The 18,710-nt window shown below is 38.9% G+C and overlaps 1 protein-coding gene across 4 annotated transcripts in view; it reads left to right on the top strand.

The window, feature by feature from the left end:
• Positions 1–18,710, top strand: part of THSD4 (thrombospondin type 1 domain containing 4) — a 675,583-nt gene that overhangs the window by 505,936 nt on the left and 150,937 nt on the right. The gene's annotated exons all lie outside the window — the stretch shown is intronic.

The raw sequence follows: 18,710 nt of genomic DNA on the forward strand, positions 1-18,710 counted from the left end.
AAAACCATGGCACTGAAACAATTTTGTCTTGTGAAATGTGCACAAGGAGCCAACTCCTATGGTCTTAATTTAGGCAAAATTCCAATGCATGTCAACTTTGAAGTCGATGTAGTTTCTTCTTGAGGAAAGGCTGCAGAATTTGGCCCAAATTCTTTATTTCTGACTGATAAATGAAGTCTGCCTAGAGTCCAGACGTGCAGATGATTGAAAAACAAAACAAAACACCCTCCACCCCCAAACAAACCAGTTCCAATAATTTCTCTTTCATTCCAGGTTTATCTAATATTCTGGTTCAGTTTATGCTGTCTCCCAAAGCTATGGGAGTCTGTGAACTGGTGACTGATAGTTATGAGAAATGCAATCAGAGTAACAAAGCAACATTTATTACTGAATGATAAATGGATTTGCATTATTATGAGCCTGAACTATCTCATATTGATACAGAAGAGAAGTGTAAAGCATTCTCATATTATATGCCATTACATCCTCTAATATTTTAAATGTTTTGAAACAATGGCGTAACCTGCAGAAAATATATTATTTTGAATATTAGTAGGAATTTAAGCCAATATCTTTTATTTTTCTTTGATAAGATTTAAAAGAAAATCAGGTCTGATTGTTACTTTGTAAGGCTTATAAGCACCACCTTGTGGTCAAAAACATTAAGTAGTGTTTATAGAATCAAATTCAGTGAGGTAAGATGTTCATTTTTAAAATATACAGAGCAGAAAATTGTTTTCTCCTATTTTCAGAGTTTGTTTTGGTATCCTGATTTATTTTGTGTTTCCATATTATTAACTGACCCTTTGAGACTAATTTGTTATTTCTAAAATAAAACCTAATTCCTATAAAAGGACCTAGAGATCTAGTGAGTTTTGCCATTTACTTCAATGGCTTTGGATTGAGCCTTAAATGGCTCCATGAAATCTGTTTGGGGGAGATCATGTTACTGTTAATAACTAAAGAAATGATAAAATGCCCACAGCAGATGTTATCAATCCATATATATGCTGACCAGTAGGAACTTTTTCATATCAGAAAAATGAATGTTTTATTTATTCTTTATTTTTCTTCAGTAAGCACCTCTTTGAATACTATATATTATAAAGTCTTCTGTGTAGTGCAGGTATGAAATGTTGGCTTTTTAACTTGCGGAAACTAAATTGGCCTTTCAGTTCTTTTTTTGTATCTTCTGGGTATCTGCACTTTCCTCTAAAGTGCCCAGTGATGATCACTGTTGGAGACAGTAGATGGACTGGTGTAGATGGAGCCCTCATCTGGTTTGGCAATTTGTCTGCTCCTGTGTAACATGTAGGCCTGTACCAAAGTGGGGTAAGCTGCAAGAGACCAGTCTTTTATTTAAAAGTTAGTTCTTTAAAACAGCATTTCCCTGCTCCCTTCTCTTTTCTGTATTTCCCTGTAATCAGCCAGCTCGGGCAGTGTTTCCCTTTGGATTTCCAATCAGGAAGCAACCTCATTTGGATGGTCTCTTAAGGGCCCAGTTGTGCAACTTTACATTGGTGAGCACTTATGCAGGTAAGTAATCCCTTATCAAGAAATATGTGCTCACCAATCAGGCCCTAAATGCATTATACACTACTTGAAACTGCTGCTGTTACCTGGAATGTAAATATCAATAGCAAGGTGTGGTGAAGAAAAGGAACAAAAATGAGGGGCTTGGGAGCAAGTAAACAGAAAAGGAGACATCAGTAGCCAAAATTTAGAATTGTGTTCTAAGGTGAAGGTGGAGGTGCTTGTCAGAAGACCAGAAGAAGTTATTGGTCCCAAATGTTGGCTCTCCACTGGACAAGACTTCCATAATAGATGAGCACTCCAATGTGGAACATTTGTACTTAAGGGTTCTAGCCTATATCTTTTAGCATATATTTTCTTTGATCCAGCTACAGTTTCAGAGCTCCTGACTGGTATTGTTCATTGGGGTTGGAATTAGGATAAGGCGCTCAGAGCCAGAATACTGACCACATTAATATTCCTGAAGTATATGTATGTTTCTATTTAGGCATCATTACCTGTGGACCCAAAATTTGTTAACACTAAAGTTAAACAGTAAAGAGCTTTGTGTAAAATGTTTCCATTCCACAATTGACTTAAATCTTTGCACATTTCCAAATGGAGAAGGGAAGGGAAAGATATTTTTCAGCTTTAAAATGAACGTGGTCCAGTTTGACTCTTCCTACTAACCTGTAATCTGTATGCTGTTCTTAGTCTCCTACAATAAATCACACCATGTGCTAAAATAACTATAGTGTTATTGCAGTAATGGAACTAGAGCTATAGGCTTATCTCCTAATCAGAGTGTGCAAACAGTGCTGCAGAATTTTAATGGATAAAATCCATATTATATTTATTTTCCCTGTGTTTGTTGTAAAAACTTCAAGGCTGTCCAGCCATCAAATTGCTCCTTGTTGTTCTGTTCTGTAATGAAATATGATGGGATGCTGGTAACTTCCCCGAACAACTGATTTACAGCTTTCACCAGATGAAAACCAGAATTGGGTTTGTTTCTACCTCTGGATTCAGGAAGCCAAAAGACAAAGTGACATCAGTTTGTTTCTTTTAGATTTCTGTTTTCTGTTAAGGATGCCACATTGTGAGCAAGCTGCCGTGCTCCAGGCAACAACTGTTTTCTTTGCCTGAGACTTCATTCTTTGAATACTGGAACATTTTAACAGTTAAAAAAATAAGTTATCATATTGGTCCTTCTTCCATATTCTCCAGTCTCCAGCATTCAGTCCCTGAACAGCTGTTCTGGGAACATGTTTAAGTATTTTTCTATCTTAACATACACTCCCCAGTGCTTTGAACTAGGGGGGCTCATCTGTATGCAGTGCTATAAATGGAAGTTTAAATCCTACATTTTAGCATTAGTAGCTGTGTTTTGTAGTCTAATAGGACTTAATTGTGCTGAGAGGCACTGAATATTGTCTCTGTACCATTATTCTTGTCATTTTCTCTGTTTTCAAGACTGTATTTTTGGATCTTTGTTGAACAATTGAACAAAAACTTTCTGCGTGTTACCAGAGATTTGTGTGTGCTAATGAGAACATGGAATTGTGCAAAAATCAGTATTTAGGCCAGGAAGAGTCTGATGAGATGATCATCTCATAATTTCTAGGAGAAAAGGTTTAACAAAAGTACTGGTATATTTACTAGTCTTTTTCTGAACAGAGCATAATCCTTAGAATAGTTTCCCCTCACCCCCCAGGACAATAGTGAAAACCAGTTAGCAGGGCTATAAAGTGGAGGTCCCTCTTTTTTGTTAATGGGTAATACAAATGGTGATTAATGACTTCCAAACTTTGTCATCTTATTCAAAAGGACAGAAGTCCTCACAGGCCATAAGACTTGCTTGGTTCTGTAGCCAGTGGCAAACAAGAGAGTGATGTGGCTAGCATCAGGTTTGACTGTCATTGAGTCCTGTCCTTGAATGACCAGGTAGGGTCAACTGGGGGCAATTGGCACAAGTCCAGGGTGGGGCTCAAACTCGCACCTCTAGTGCTGATAGTGAGCTCTGCCACTGTGCCTCTGCCAATATAGTAGAAGTCCTAGAATCAACCCAGATGTTTCAGTAGGTAGAGATTCTTCATGAAAAAAGACAAGAGGCATAAAAGAATGTGTTCAGTCTGGGCTCAAGCAAAATCCAAAGTGGCCAGCTGTAGGAAAGCCCTGGTATGCCATTGTCTGAGATCAAAGGACTCAAGAGAGGACATTTATCTTGATGTTTGGTTATGTGATGAATCCCCAGACTATAAATTGAAATCCCCCACAATTAACAAGGTGCATAAAATGGTTGTAAACTCAGCAAGCTGTTCGGGCAAACCAAGGAGACAATAAATTATCATTACTTCCACACAATGCAGGGATGACACCTCACTAAAGATCAGTAGTAAGCACATGATCCAACTCCTGTTGATTTCAAAAGGAGCCTTTCTGTTGAATTCAGTGAGAATTGGATTAAGCACCACAAGGAGTACTCCCCATTTCTTCAATATTGCAGCTGCAGGAAATCAGATGATGCACATTGCTTTCCCCCTTCCCTTTGTTACCACCTTGCATATCATGTTTACATATTTCACATAGATGAATAATCCAAAATCCAGCAGCCCTCATCCCCCATTTCTCTTGCTTTGTACAGTTCAGCTCTAGCCAGCCTTTCTCTTTTGGCATTCCATAAGAACACACACATTTCCCTCTGTACTTTTGCTATCTGCTGCCGCATTTGTGGGAATACAATTCCCGTATATAGAATAACTGGCAGTAGCACAGCTTTAAATGCTGCTGCTTTTCGGGCAAAGGACAGTGTCCTTCTGGACCATAACCAAAGTGTTTGCCATGGTCTTGCTGTCACCTTTTCCTATGCTGTATTACTTTTCCCTCAGCATCCATTAGGATCCCTAGCGCACTGTTTTCTCTCTCTCTTATTTGAAGCCCCAACTCCTTCAAGTCCCTCCAGTTCCCCACACTCATTATGATGCTTTTTGTTCTATTTAGTTTAGCCTGCACCACTTCTCCACACTGTAATGTATGCTTTAGCGCAATTTCCATAGAAGATCTATCTCTACTACATTTATATGTTCCATGTATAGTATGCATTTTACCTCTCCCCCTCCTACTGTTTTTATTCCACTTATGACCTTGTCTTTTCTTATTCTTTGTACTAAAGGTTTCATGCCACAAATAAATAGGAATAGCAACAAAGGGCACCCTTGTCTCACCCTGTATAGATTTTAAAGGCTCCATTTAGGTGCCCATTAATTTGGACTTGACTCTGACTCTCTGCTTCTCTTTACAATAACTTTATCCAACCCAACCTGGGAAAATAGCACCTTAAATATGTAATCATGATCCATTCTGTCTTATGCTTTTCCACTTTTGGATGTGGGACAGTACATCTCTGATCACTTTGGAAATCCTTCTACTTGATACTATGCATACTTGGTCTTCATGTATGATCTTTTTTATGTTTTTCCTTAACCTCAAAGCCAGTGTCTTGGCCATTGACTGATAGTCCACATTAAGGAGTGTAATCAGTCTCTAGTTCCTTCTCCCCTTTCTTGAAAAATAAGATCACAATGCCTCTTATAACATTTTCCTTACCTTTGCTTTTTCTACTGTTTCCTTTCCTTTGCTCTTTGTACTGTTTCCTCAAAAACTTCCACTATATTCCTCACTGCCCATGCCCAAAACTTCTCATAAAAGGTTTTAAATTCTTGTTTAAAGGTTTTTAAACACTCGTCAACTTCCTTTAAGCTTCCATCTTCTTTGCTTCCTCCTCTTCCTCTACTTTCTTTTCAGCCTCTTCCAAGAAATCCTTCATCTTCTTCTTGTCTGTTTCCTTTCTCTGGTGTATAGCTCTCTCTAAAATCTTCTCATCATCTCCAACACCTTGTTCTCGTTTTCCACCCAGGCACCACCTTCTTCCCTCACTGCTTAAAGCTCTCTTTTTTGCTGCCTTCACTCTGTCTGAAAAATATCACCGCTTTTTGTTTTCTTCCACCCAGGGTGCTCATGCTAAGAATACTTTCTCTCTCATCTTTCTTTTAAATCAGGTTTCTAACTCTTGCTTGTTTCTTCTTGCTCTTCTTGTACCGGTCTTCCTTATGTGTCTTCCTTTACAACCTCCTGTGTTTTTCATTGCAGCTCTCTTATCTCCTTTGTTCTTTTCCCTGCGCATCTCCTTCCTGATGAATTCTCTCATCCTCCTCTTCACCATCACCCACCATTCTCTGGTACTCTCAAAATATTTCTTCAGTGTTTGCCACCCCTCATACTGTCTTGTGTATACTTGACATATTGCTTCATCTTGTAACAACCATATATTTAGCTTCCATGGAATCCCAGAGAGAAAACTACAGTAGCCTTAAATAACTGCTTCTGCTTCTGCTTGTACAACACAAGGACTCTCATTGATTTCAGTGAACTTTGTGTCAAACCCATAGTGGATTCTCAGCATTGGACAGTCAGATGAGAACTTTCTGTAAACTCCTTGTGAAGGATTCAGCTGGTTGTAAAATCTTTTTGTCTTTAGCAAACAAATTCGTAGCATTCATTATCTGTTTTTGGTCAATCAACAAAATAAAGAAAAGCCAAAAAATGAGGTCCTTTTTCATTAACTATCTCAGCCAGCCTACATAATCTAAAATATAAGGGTAGGTAGGCTGCTATTGGAGATAAATACTCTGAAGTTGAAATCTCGTTAACAATTCAGTTGATTCACAAACCAGGAAATAATTAGTCTCGTGTTCCCATAGCTGTATTGGCTCTGCAGTGCTGTGGCAAAGTGAGACTAAATCTTTTCTGGTTTGTACACCGCCATAATTTTTAACTAAATGACAGTTCCTAAACATTTACCTTAAGGAGTGACATTCTGATAAGAATTTAACTATAGATGTAGGGAACTAGGGGGAAATAGGTTTGTAATGAACTCATTGGACAGGGACTCACATGATCTAGTCACTCTGGCTAAGCGCAGTCAAAAAGCCCGAGGCTGAATCGATTCAATCTTCACATGTTATTCTAAAATTTGTAGATTGAACCAATAAGCAAGTGAACAGACATTCACTCATGATTCTGGAAATGCAGCCACATGCCTGCAGTGGCCCAGGCCAAAAGCCAGAGGGCACTAGAGCATGACTCCCTGCTTTGCTGGAGCAGACAGCTTAGGTCAAGTCTAGTCCATTCACCCTTTGAGGGAGACCTATGGGAGAGGTGCAAAGCATCTTGGGATGCTGGGAGACTGTGAATTAACTTGATTCTGGAGGGGTTCTGGGACAGAAGTTTAATAAACTGATTTAACCTAAATAAGTTAAGTCTAATACTATATCCATTCAGATTTATCTTAAACAAGTTTTGGCCATTTTGAAAGCAGTTTATGTTCACTGAACTTCTGTTGTGTTACAGATTTGAGCCGGTTTCCAATCACTTCTACTGGTTTATGTGTAAGTTCTGTCCCTAGCCTTTAATTTTCTGTTGCAAACTTCCTCTAGGACCTTGGCAAGCCATGTCATTTACAGTTTTCTTTCTGAAAATGAGGAATAATTCTCACCCTTTGTCTGTCCTATGTGATAAGATTTTTTTAGGCAAGGACAATCTTTTGCTATGTATGTAAAATGTCTCCTACTATGTATGTAAATATGGACTCAACTGAGACATTTATGTAATATAAATAAAACATCATAAATCCTGAGGAGTAGAAATGTTGCTTAACTACAGGCACTGTTCTCACCATAACTACTCTTTAATAGCTTGCTATTTTCAGTAATACTAGATAAAGGGCATTTTTAAATATGTTCTTTATCTTAAGAAAACCTTTTCAGCACCTGGAGCTGCTTCTCAAATTCACTTGGTTGCAAACCCATATTCTTGTACCGAAATATCATCAAGTGTTGTAGTATGCAGTTAGCTGCTGACCATTGTGACTGTCTGTACATATGTAGCCATGAATTATTATAACCTCCAGGCTACACTTAGACCACAAGAAGACTGAGGTATGGAAACCTGTATGTCTTCTTAAGCTTGTTAACCTAGTATCTTGCCTGGCTTCCTCTGTATGCTTTGAAAAACAAAAAACTTTACTTTCAGTAAAATTGTTTTTATGTTTTATGTTTTTGCTTTTTTGTTTTAACGAAACTATTACAGAAATATGCAGTAGTTGTTGTTTTGTAGCAGAAGAGCTCTGTTACCACTGGTCATTGAAGAAAGGTCTCATTAGAATCTCAGTTTGTGGGAAGCCACTTCTTATACTTAAAAAAAATGTTAAGGCAACGGTTACCCAGAGGACAATACTAACTTTTTAACAATACAAATTCAGTTCTGTCTACTGTTTGAATTGTGAAAATAGCTTGTCTTTCCCTTTCCTTCACAAAGGCATGAGAAGTGAAAACATTAGGCTGTGCAAGAGAGGAAGATACTCAACATGACAACGAAGTCAGGGCTATAACAGAAAGCTGGCTAAAATATAGAAATTTGTTTGTTAAAGTAAGAATGAAAAAAGGTGAAAGGTAACATTCCAGTAACAGTGTCATCTTGGAATCGTGAAAATATTGAGAAGGCATAAATTAGGAAGTTAGGAACTCAAATGTTGGTAGATAAAAGCAACAAGTAGTGGGAGATTTTCCTCATCCTTTAATGGGCTCTCTATCTTTTAACTTCACCATATTTCCATTGTTTGTATCAGTTTTTTAGCTTCTTGTGCGCTATCTCTCCTCTCTTTGTTAAATTATTACTATTCATGGCTTAATATCAGATCTTTCTTGGCTTTCAAATTTGGCATGATCTTAGACATTCCTTATTTTAACAGATGTTTTCTTATAGATTTGACATGATATGTTTTGGAGAACGATTTCAGTGTCTAGGGCAAAACTATATGAAACAAATTTTTAAAACATTTAAAGTGTGTGTGTGTGTGTGCGTGCGTGTGTGTGTGTGTCCCGGTCTTATTATTTTCCTCTTTCATTCTTCTCAAAGAGGCCAAATATTTTTTCAGGGTATGTGTAGGAATGTATTTTTCTATTTGTTTTCAGGAAACTTCTAGAACTTGAGTAGGAGAAGAAATATCAACAGAGGCAGTTAATTTCCATTAAAGTTGCAATGGAAATCTTCAGTCTTCTAGGACATCTTCCAGTTAAGCTGGACAGATAACTATGGGAACAAATAGTGGGCTGTTGTTATATAACGCTAAGGGGAAACAGAACCATCAAGAGATTAGCACAGATTTGTTGTTAATTGCCAGCAGGATGAGAAAACTGATATGGTGCTGTCAGGAAACCTAAAAGACATTTGAATTTGTGCTAATTATGATAAACTTCAAAAGACTAGAAGCATCTCTAGAGTGTCATGCAAGTGCTACATAAGGGGGATGTCTACACAAGATACTAACTGCATAGTAGCCAACTAATACTGCACAGTAGCAATCACAGCACGGACAGTGTTAATATGCTACTGTGCAGTATTATCAGACTAATGTGCAGTAGTGTCACTTAAAAGACATACAGCAGCACTACTCTGCAGTAACTCTGCACTCTGGTTACTGCACATTTATTTAGTACTTGCTTATATAAGTACTCACTGCTCAGTAGTGTCTCATGTAGACATGCCCATGGAGCACTAAACTACTGTACATATTCCTGCCAAGGTACTAACCAATAATCAATCATACAGTTTTGGAGAATGGTAGAAAAGGGATTTATAATTTTGAGCAAGGGGAAAGACAGAGGACTACCTAGGAATCTTAACTTGCACATTGAATCTGTGACAGAATTTGATATACATAAAACCAAGAAAAAATCTGAAGTAGGCTGATTAAGCAACAAATGCAAAATCTAGCAAACACATCATTGCTATTCCATTTGTAGTTTGTGTTACGTGTTAGTTATTTTGTTTAGAAAAACAGATTTTAGATAGTCCATAATGTATTGGAAAATGACTTGTAAATATTATTTTTTAAATATTGCAGTTTAATTACTACATCAGATGGACAAGGACACATCAGTGTGTATCTAGGGTTTCTGTATCATAGTTTATTGGTTTTCTAATTTACTAATGGTCACTGTGATTCTTCTTATATTTGTGGCTTACATATAAGCCACTTACCTGGGACATGTCTTGAAGTTGGAGCTTGTATTGTGAAGCATTGTTACAAATAAAAAAATTAATAATCGCAACAAAACAGCAATAAAAATAACATGTCCTGGGAAAAACAGTTCAATACAAACTCCAGTCTCCAGTTCAGTGGGCCAAGCAATGCCACAAGACAATAAGCATGAAGCAGTATCTTACAGAGTGGAAGTAAGTACTCCACCTGGCATAGATCTGCCCTTCAAAGACCTGAGAAACAGCAAAAAATATAGTCAATGTTAGCAGTGAAAAAGACCATGTTTATTTGAATTATGTAGCATGTAACCTTAAAACAGTTACATACTTGCAGGTCATTTTCTTCTTGTTTATTTTTTCTGCATAATTTAATGGCAAGCATTTGAAATGATGATTTCAACCCCAGTCAGTCTTTTACTTTTTTCCCCTCTGTCTTGGCTTGATTAGCAGTGTGCTTTTTGTGCAAAATGCCATGTGTATAAGATTTAAAGCATGGGTGAAAAACAGCCAGATTCTCATTAAGTAAAGTCTGAGCTATTTAATGATATCATATTTAATAATCTCACTGATATTTAAATAATAACCATCTAATTAGAACCTGTTTGTCCAAACTGCTTTAACGAGAAGCTAAATATGAATTTTGAAAAAATGCCAAAAAAATCCCAGCATGTGTATTTACATTATACATTACCACAAGTCCTGCTGCACTTATTATTTGGGTCATTTGTTTGAGGTAAGATTTATTCAGAAAAGTCTCTTGCAGATCTGTATTACTGCTATTTTTAGGGGTTTTTTAGGCGACTCCTCAGATGGTAAGGCTGGATTTATATTGATTATGATCAACATACCTACCACAAGCCATAGGTTTTCACTGGGTAATTCTTGCTTCAATTCTGCACCTGGCTGATTTAGAGAATGTCTTTGAAAAAGCCATTCTGTCTTGATTTAGAGATGTTAAGTGACAGAGAATTGACTACATACCTAGCTTAATTAGCTTAATTCCCCTTGCTATCTTATTTCTGGTCTGGATTGGTCTAGTTTCATGCTCCAACTGCTGGATCTTGATATGCTGTCTCCCTGAAGGACTGGCCTCTGTGCCTGCCAGCCATGAGCCTTTGTACCAGCTGCACTGCTTGTTTTTGTGGCAGTTTTTTTGACACCGGGATTTCCTTATGTTAAACTTTGGTGCCGTGCTGCAAATTTGCAGTGCGGCGAACAGTTGCACATGCACTGCATGTGGTTTGCGGCAACTCAAATCAGTTGCACGTGCACACCCATCTGGACGTTCCCATCACCTCTTTGAAAAAGCCATTCTGTCTTGATTTAGAGATGTGAAGTGACAGAGAATCCACCACAATCCCTAGGTTAATTAGGTTAATTCCTCACACTTACTTCTTCTATTTGATATCTCCAAGGATTATGCAATATCTCTCTTAGCTGCTACGTTGCACGGATAACTCATCTTATCTGTCAGAACTCCTAAGTCCCTTTCAGAGTTATTGCTTTCCAAAATACAGTCTGCTGTCTTGTGCAACTTTCAAGACCATACATTTGGCTGTATTAAAACAGTTGCTGTTTTCTGTATGCGCCGGAATCATCATTCAATATTACAACTGAGTTTTAAGTGCTGCGTTTTTTTTCAGACTGGTTTGTTTACCTTATATCCATCAGCCGTACCAGCCAAACTACAGCAATAGTTGGTGTAAGGAAAAGTCAGTTGTCATGTATATTAAAACAAAGTGACACCCCCATGTACATTGCCACGGTAACTCCCCTTGGTATGACATTGACCTCTTCTTTGCTCACTGAGTTACTTATGATGGTATGCTTATAGTCAGCATTTGGACTTTTTGGCATAGACTCAGAATTTTTTCAACTCCATCCAAGTATAACTTGCAACAACCTGCCTTGTTCTACAGACTGCTAACCACTGGGTTGTACGACCCCCAAATTAGTTGTGTATTACAGCTATTCAACTAATCATCTAACTAAAATATTGGTAATTGAAAAGTGTATTTAACACATTATAACTTGTAATAGTTCCTTTCATCATTCATAATCTTATACAGCTAGAGCAGTGAAGGCAAATTGTTGTCACTTTGTATTATTTATACCACTGTACCAACGCAAGGTGTAGTTATTTAGTACATTCATTTAACACTGAAATAGGAACATCTGCTTTCCATTTCAAGAATCAGCACTTCATCTCTTTAAATGCCTGGCACAAACCCCATTCTCTTATATATACATCCCCTAAATCCCTGTGAAGTCCACCACTGAATATTTCATCCAGATTGCCCCTTGTTTCTCTCAGGGGATTTCATTTAAATTAATTTTGGCACAGGATTTGGTATAATTCTTGAACGCTGTCTTTAGTGCTAACCTGTAACTTACAACGTTTTTTGAAACATATTGCAAAAATTATTGGAAAATACTAAAAATGTCTGGCTTGTAATGCAATTAAAATAGAGACAAAAATAATTCTTTTGAACAAAAACATAATATAAGAAAAATTATTTAAAGTGGCAGATGTTCACTATCCCTCTCCATTTGAGCACAAGAACTGCAGCAAAGACCATGCCTATGTTTAACCAAGTTTGTTAAATAAAGGTAAAATGCTTATAGCACAGGCAAGACTCACTTTTCTTTGTATCTGCTCACTAATCTGCTGTTTATGATCCTAAACTGGTTAAAGAGATATTCAAATTATGAATGGAATGTGGTATGAAATTTGACTCAAAGATTGACTTTTCTTTTTGGAAATGTCAGACAGCTCAAGTATCTGTTAAATTATCAGAAGTAATCCTGAATTTGTTGTTATGCAATGTGTAAATGGCCATTAAAATAGAGATCAGTGCAGTTTACACTAACTCCAAAGCCCCCCGTAAACTGCCAGAATAATGTGAGGAGACTTTTGGTCTACACAGCAAAAGCAGTGCACTCCAGAAATACCCAGGCTAGCTGAAGTATAGCTATGTTAACGATGTTCCACACAGGCTCTGTGTTAGGCCTGCTGAGAAGCGATGTACTAACATGGCGGTATGGATATTTAGAGATATTTCAGTTTGTTTAATGGCAAATGACACAGCAAAATGATATGTCTTAAGTTTTTGTAATCATAATTTCAAAACAAAGTGTAAGAAAAGATTATATCTTTATAGCTCAGGATGGGCACTAGGGGTGTGCAAAATGGGCCGTATTAGATTTGGATTTGGATTTGGCTTGAATTAGGGGACAATGATTTGATTTATTGATTCAGATCACTGTCCCTATTTGATTCGGCCAAATCTGAATGTGAAGATTGGATGCTGATTCAGAGAATTAGTGATTCAGCCATAGACACAGCTTAAAATGTTTTTTCTACATACCTTGAGGTACCAGGCATAGCTCAGGAATGCTGTAATGCTTGGGCAGATGGAGTATCCCACAGGAGGGCGGGCGGGGTGAGGTAGGGGCCTGTGTATGCTCAGTGGTGGACCCAGAAGTGGACCAGAAGTAGTAACAGTTGACTTCCGGGACCACTGCCGAGTGTGCGGTGGACTTCCCCCCATGGCGCCTCTCTGGCTCAGCAATCGGCTGCAGGGGGACCCCAATGCCTCCGCAGACCAAGGAGGCACCAGTTTCCAAGCTAGGAGGTAGGGGGAGGGTCCCCTGTGTGCTCTGCGGCAGACCTGGTAGTGAACTGGAAGTGCTTTTGGTCCACTTCTGGGTCCACTGCCGAGTGCATTGCGGATCCCCCCACACTCCTGTAGGACGTTCCATCTGCCCCACCATCTCAGCGTTCATGAGCCACCTGGTACCTTGAGGTATGTAGAAAAAACTTTTAAAGCTGTGTCTATGTCCAAATCATCGAATCTCTCGAGGGCTTCAATTCAATTCAGAGAGATTAAAGGGTCTCCTGATTCGATTTGGATTCAGAGATTCGGCCACCAAAATGCCAAATCTCCACCAAATTGAATCAATGACCGAAGCGTTGCACAGCCCTAATGGGTGCTTTTACTGTGTAATAAGCAGCAAAAGAACATTTGCTACCATACATCTGCATTAGTTGTTTCATTGCTTGCCCCAACCAGTCTTTCAGACTTTATCTTTAGGTCACCCTGCAGAATAGCCAATGCAGGTAGCTTCTGCGATTTATGCCAATGACTACTCCAGTCAACTTTGTACCATTGAGACCCACAATCAGAAATTTAGAAAGCAAGATGCACTGAGTTTGTTCAGTGTTTTCTAACTCCCTGCTTTGCTTTTTTTCTTACACATGTGCATGGGTGCTTATGCAGAGACCTTTAGACATGAATTCAGCAAAAACCTTAAGCATATTTTTGAAGGTGTTAATATTCATTCTTGTGTAGTACAATGAGCCATTCAATACTTTTGCATTTATCATGGACCGTTGCTCCGCCTGCACTCTTCTAACCGGCTTAACTCCACCAGAACCACTGCTACTATTCCAAATCCCAGAGTGGCTTCAAATAGCTGCCTTTAAAAAAAGAAACCAAAAATCAAATTGGCAGCAAGATGTTTCCTTTTCTCCCCAAAATTACTCTGGCCAAAGGCCCAGGATAGATTATATTTTTTGTCCTGGACGAATCACAAGTGTCACATCTAATATCTCATGACCCATCAATGCTAGAAATAAATATTTTATACTGTTAGAAAGGGGAGATTCCCATTTACCCAGTGGGACACAAACCTTGCTATACTATTATTTATGCCATGTATGAAAATATTAGATCATACAATATTTTTATATGCATGGCTGAACTATAATAAGTAATTTCAGAGGTTTTCCAAAATGCATTAGCTATAATATTTCTTTTCCTCCTGAGCTTTGTGCATTACTCATGTACAAAAGCACCTGCATTTTCAGGCAGAGTAATATGAGTACTAGTGCCAATAAAAAAATGCAAGTCTCTTAAGCATTTCTAAAATACTCTGTAAATTTGATTTTTACATACAAATTACTGTTACTGTATGCTATTCACCAAAAAGTTTATCAGAATTCATTGGCTTTAACCTTTCTAATTCATTTCCTTATGGGCACTGTAAATGTACCAAGCACACGATGATAAAACCTACTTCATTATGCATTTTCCTTTTTAGATTATCATTATTTTCAATAATGCATTTTTAAAATTCTTCCTGTGAATCCTTAAATTAAAAAATAGCAGTAAACAATTTTGACTGCTATATTTTCTAACAAAAGTATGCTTAGATCCCTTTTAACACACTATTTGAAACACATTGGCCTCAGTAAAGCTACAAAGTGAGTGCTGTGCGGGCTGGGAGCGATCCGGGCCCTTTTTTGCGCCGCGCGGGCTGTGGCCAGCAGCCCGGGCACGCTGGGTCGGAGAAAACAGGCGACACGCTAGAATTAGGCACGGACGCTTAATGGTTGATTCAAGATTGTTTACTTACACTGAAGATGGTCGCGGTGTAGGCTGGACAGTTTCCCAGGCACAGCTCCGCTTAAATCCTCGTTTGAGGACTCAGACAATATTCGGATCACTCCCACGGAGTTGTCGAGGCTCCGTGGATCCTTTTGCGCGCAGGGAGAGGGATACATTGAGGATTGCGAATGGCGACGGGGAGAGGCTAGAGGCTGATCAGACCCCTGTTGTCTGTTTGAAATGCACTGGGTCCGATAGGCTCCGCAGCGCTTAGAGATCTTCACACAGCATGAAGTCTCCTCCTCCTGGTGTTCGTGGAGTCCTCCAACTTGGACGGAAACCACTCAAGCCTTTTATGCGGCTAGCAAGCCAATCGCTAGCCGCCACGTGTGAATAATTTCACGCAAGCCAATAATGGGGCTCGAATTATAATACAAATGGTGGGAACTCTTTGCAAAGTGCATTTCTGTGCTGCAAAGAAGAAATGCACACTGCAAAGAAAGCTACAAATTGGCGGGAAAATAATTCAGTGGTGCCAAAGCGCACACAAAACAAAATCACACCTTTGGGTTGTGACAAGTGCATCTATACGTGTAATTAATGGGACGTGATAAACTCCAGTACAGGTCTCACTGGTGAAAATGCTGCCGGGCACAGCATCTGCAATGCGTGCCCAGGACTGCAGCACTTTGGGCCAGCGCAGAACAGCCCTGGGCTGGTGGGAGGTCCGGGGGTGTCAGCTGTGGGCTCTGGGTGGCAGCATGGGATAGCGGAGGGGATGGCTGGGGCACAAAACTGCTAAAGTGCGGTGTTAGGTGGCAGGAGTTGCACTTTAGCACCCTTGTGCTCCAGCCAGTCCCTATCACTGTGTACATGTGCATTTTGTTGGAGTAACTTACTCCTATAGGATAGTACTGTCCCCAACTAATTAATTTACTATGCTGACTATCCCTGATTAATTAATTTACCATGCCCTGTCTACCATAGGATTTACTATCCTACGGTGAAGTAAATTACTCTGCCATATGATAATACTGTTCCTAAGGTAATTTACTGCACCCTAATACCAGTGCACATGTAGACTGTGATGCTTTACTGTGGAGCTAATTAGTCAACTGTGTAGTAAAATGAACATGTAGATGCACCCAAGTGACTTGGATACTTGTTTCTGTACCAAAAGAACCAAATTCAGGCTGATTTTTGTTCTCTTATTGATGCTGGAAATGCTACTCATATTTAATAGTACCCAGCAGTAATACTGTTTCAGATTTGTTTGGTGGCCGGAGTAGAACATGGGCTGTTTTGCTTGCTAGAATGAAGAAAACCATACTAATTTTTATAAGAAATATACTACTGCTGAAGACCACTAAACATTTATGCAAACAGCATGCTTTGTATATTCAATCATACTTCAAGGGAATGCCTTATAAGCTGACACACACTGTTGGAACACTCCGTGAATATCACAGGATAACAGAAGAGGATGTTAATCCCCACATTTCTTTTCAGATGACTTTCTAGTGGGAAAAGAATAAAGTCTCTCAACAAAATGCCTTAAATAGAGAAAATTCCAGCTCTCAATCAATCATCTGTAGAAATGGTGAAGGAGTCTTAAATTTAGAACACATCATTCTTTAGTTTGTGTAGGCATGTCTGAAATTTCATTGTGTGAGTTGATGTAGTAACACTTAGTGGTAAATCCTGTTTATCCACAGGCATTATGTTATTAGCAAATAAAATAAATTTTCAGTAAATGACAGATATGAAATCCATATATGATCTCCTAAAGCAGCACACTTTGCAATGAAAATAAAAGATGTTAACGCAAATATTTCCAGTAACACACACTCATTAGAATGACATGATAATTTGTTCAGGTTAGAATTGATTAGTGCAATAGCTTTTTAGATTATTTCTCCACTGCACACATGGGCTTGGGACCTTCTTTCACCTTTTTCCTCATGATGACCACAAATAGGCATCAAGCCTCCCATGATGCCAGCAGCACTGAGTTAGATGGTTTTATTTGTGTTCTTTGGATAATCATTAAAAAATGTTCAGTATTAAATATTTTTATTGGAACCAAGGAGAACCTGCCCTGCAGTTTAGAACAGTTTTCACAGCAAGGGACAAACATTAGTTTTTGGCATCAGAAAGAAACATAATGATGCCAGTGCTCCTGACAGTGCTCTTTGTTATGGGTTACTGGTATCAGAAAATAAAGGGTTTCCTTATCCTTTATATTTGGCTGCTCTTTTTCAGAAAAGACTTTATTGAGCAGGCATTAACCAGCTTTTGCATGTGGTATTGCACATTCTATTTAACAGAGTAGAAGAGTGCCCTTGTCTAAATTAAACTGACACTCCTATGAAAAGGCTGGTGGGACTCTGTTTCACTGTAATATTTAATCATGATGTATCATATATATCAATAGGGAACTTATTAAATTAGGTTTGATGAAACCATTGTTCATGAAAAACAATGTTCTATAAAATCTGTAAATACTACCACATCCTGCAAATACAAACATAAATGCTTGCAAATAAGGAGCTAATATATACAGTGCATGTATGACCCAACAGATGTTACTCAGTGTTTCCCTTTGGTTTGGGTGAAGTACTGAACATGTTTTCTTGCTTCTAATTTATGTTATTTTATGCATTAAGCTCTTTATTAGGGCTCTGCAAAGCTTTGGTCCCTGATTCAATTCAGTGGAGATTCAGCCTGATTTGGTGGCTGAATCGCCGAATCTGAACCAAATCAAAGGACCCTTTAATCTCTCCAAATCAAATCGGAACCCTCTGAATCGCTTTGGAGAAACTCGGAAAGATTCGGAGATTCGGACAGACACAGCATTAAATGTTTTTTCTACGTACCACTAGGTAGCAGGTGGCTCGTGAGTGGTGCGATGCTGGGGTGCATGGAGTGTCCCACAGAAGCGTGGGGGGCTCCCCAGCACGCTCGGCAGCAGACCCAGAAGTGGACCAGAAGCTGAATTGAATCGGGGACAGTGATCTGAATCAACTAATTGAATCACTGTCCCTGATTCGGGCCAAATCTGAATCCAAATTGAATAGGGCCTGCTTTGCACACCCCTACTCTTTATAAGTTATACTACTGGATATTTGAGATGGGAGGGTCTGAACTTTGGCTCTTGCTCTGTTCAGAACCAGGCAACTATTGTTGTGGGGACTAAAGTTGACACTGCCATTTTTCTGCCTCACACCCTGATTCCTGAAGGCAGCAAGGAAGATGATCTAGGTCCTAGCACATGATAGAATTTTTTTGTGTGCTTGTTCCTTGTTTCTTTTAGGGTTAAGAATAGCCAGTATACAAGAAAACTAACAAAAGATTTCTCCATAATTAGAACATGGCCAGCATGGGCTACAACAGTGAGGCAGAAGGCAGGATAGATGTGCACCTTACAGAATAATTAAAAAAAATATATAGAGAGCATAAGCTTTTGTAAATTCTGGCCCACTTTACCAGATGTTGTGAAAGTGCAGAATAGAGCAGTGTATAAAGTAGAGTGAGTGATTTGAATGCAGAAGTTGGGAAGGACGGAGGGAGAGGAAGGTGGGGGAAGAGAAAAGAGGAGAGGGGACAGTGCTGGGAGATGCATGCAAGCAAAGATCCCCTAGGAGCGAAGGGGTCACAATAACTAATCCAGGTAATGGGATAAGAATCTGGAGTCCCTTCCTTTCCCTA

The sequence above is a fragment of the Alligator sinensis genome, unplaced genomic scaffold (assembly GCF_000455745.1).
Source record: "Alligator sinensis unplaced genomic scaffold, ASM45574v1 scaffold913_1, whole genome shotgun sequence".
Classification (NCBI taxonomy): Eukaryota; Metazoa; Chordata; order Crocodylia; family Alligatoridae; genus Alligator; species Alligator sinensis.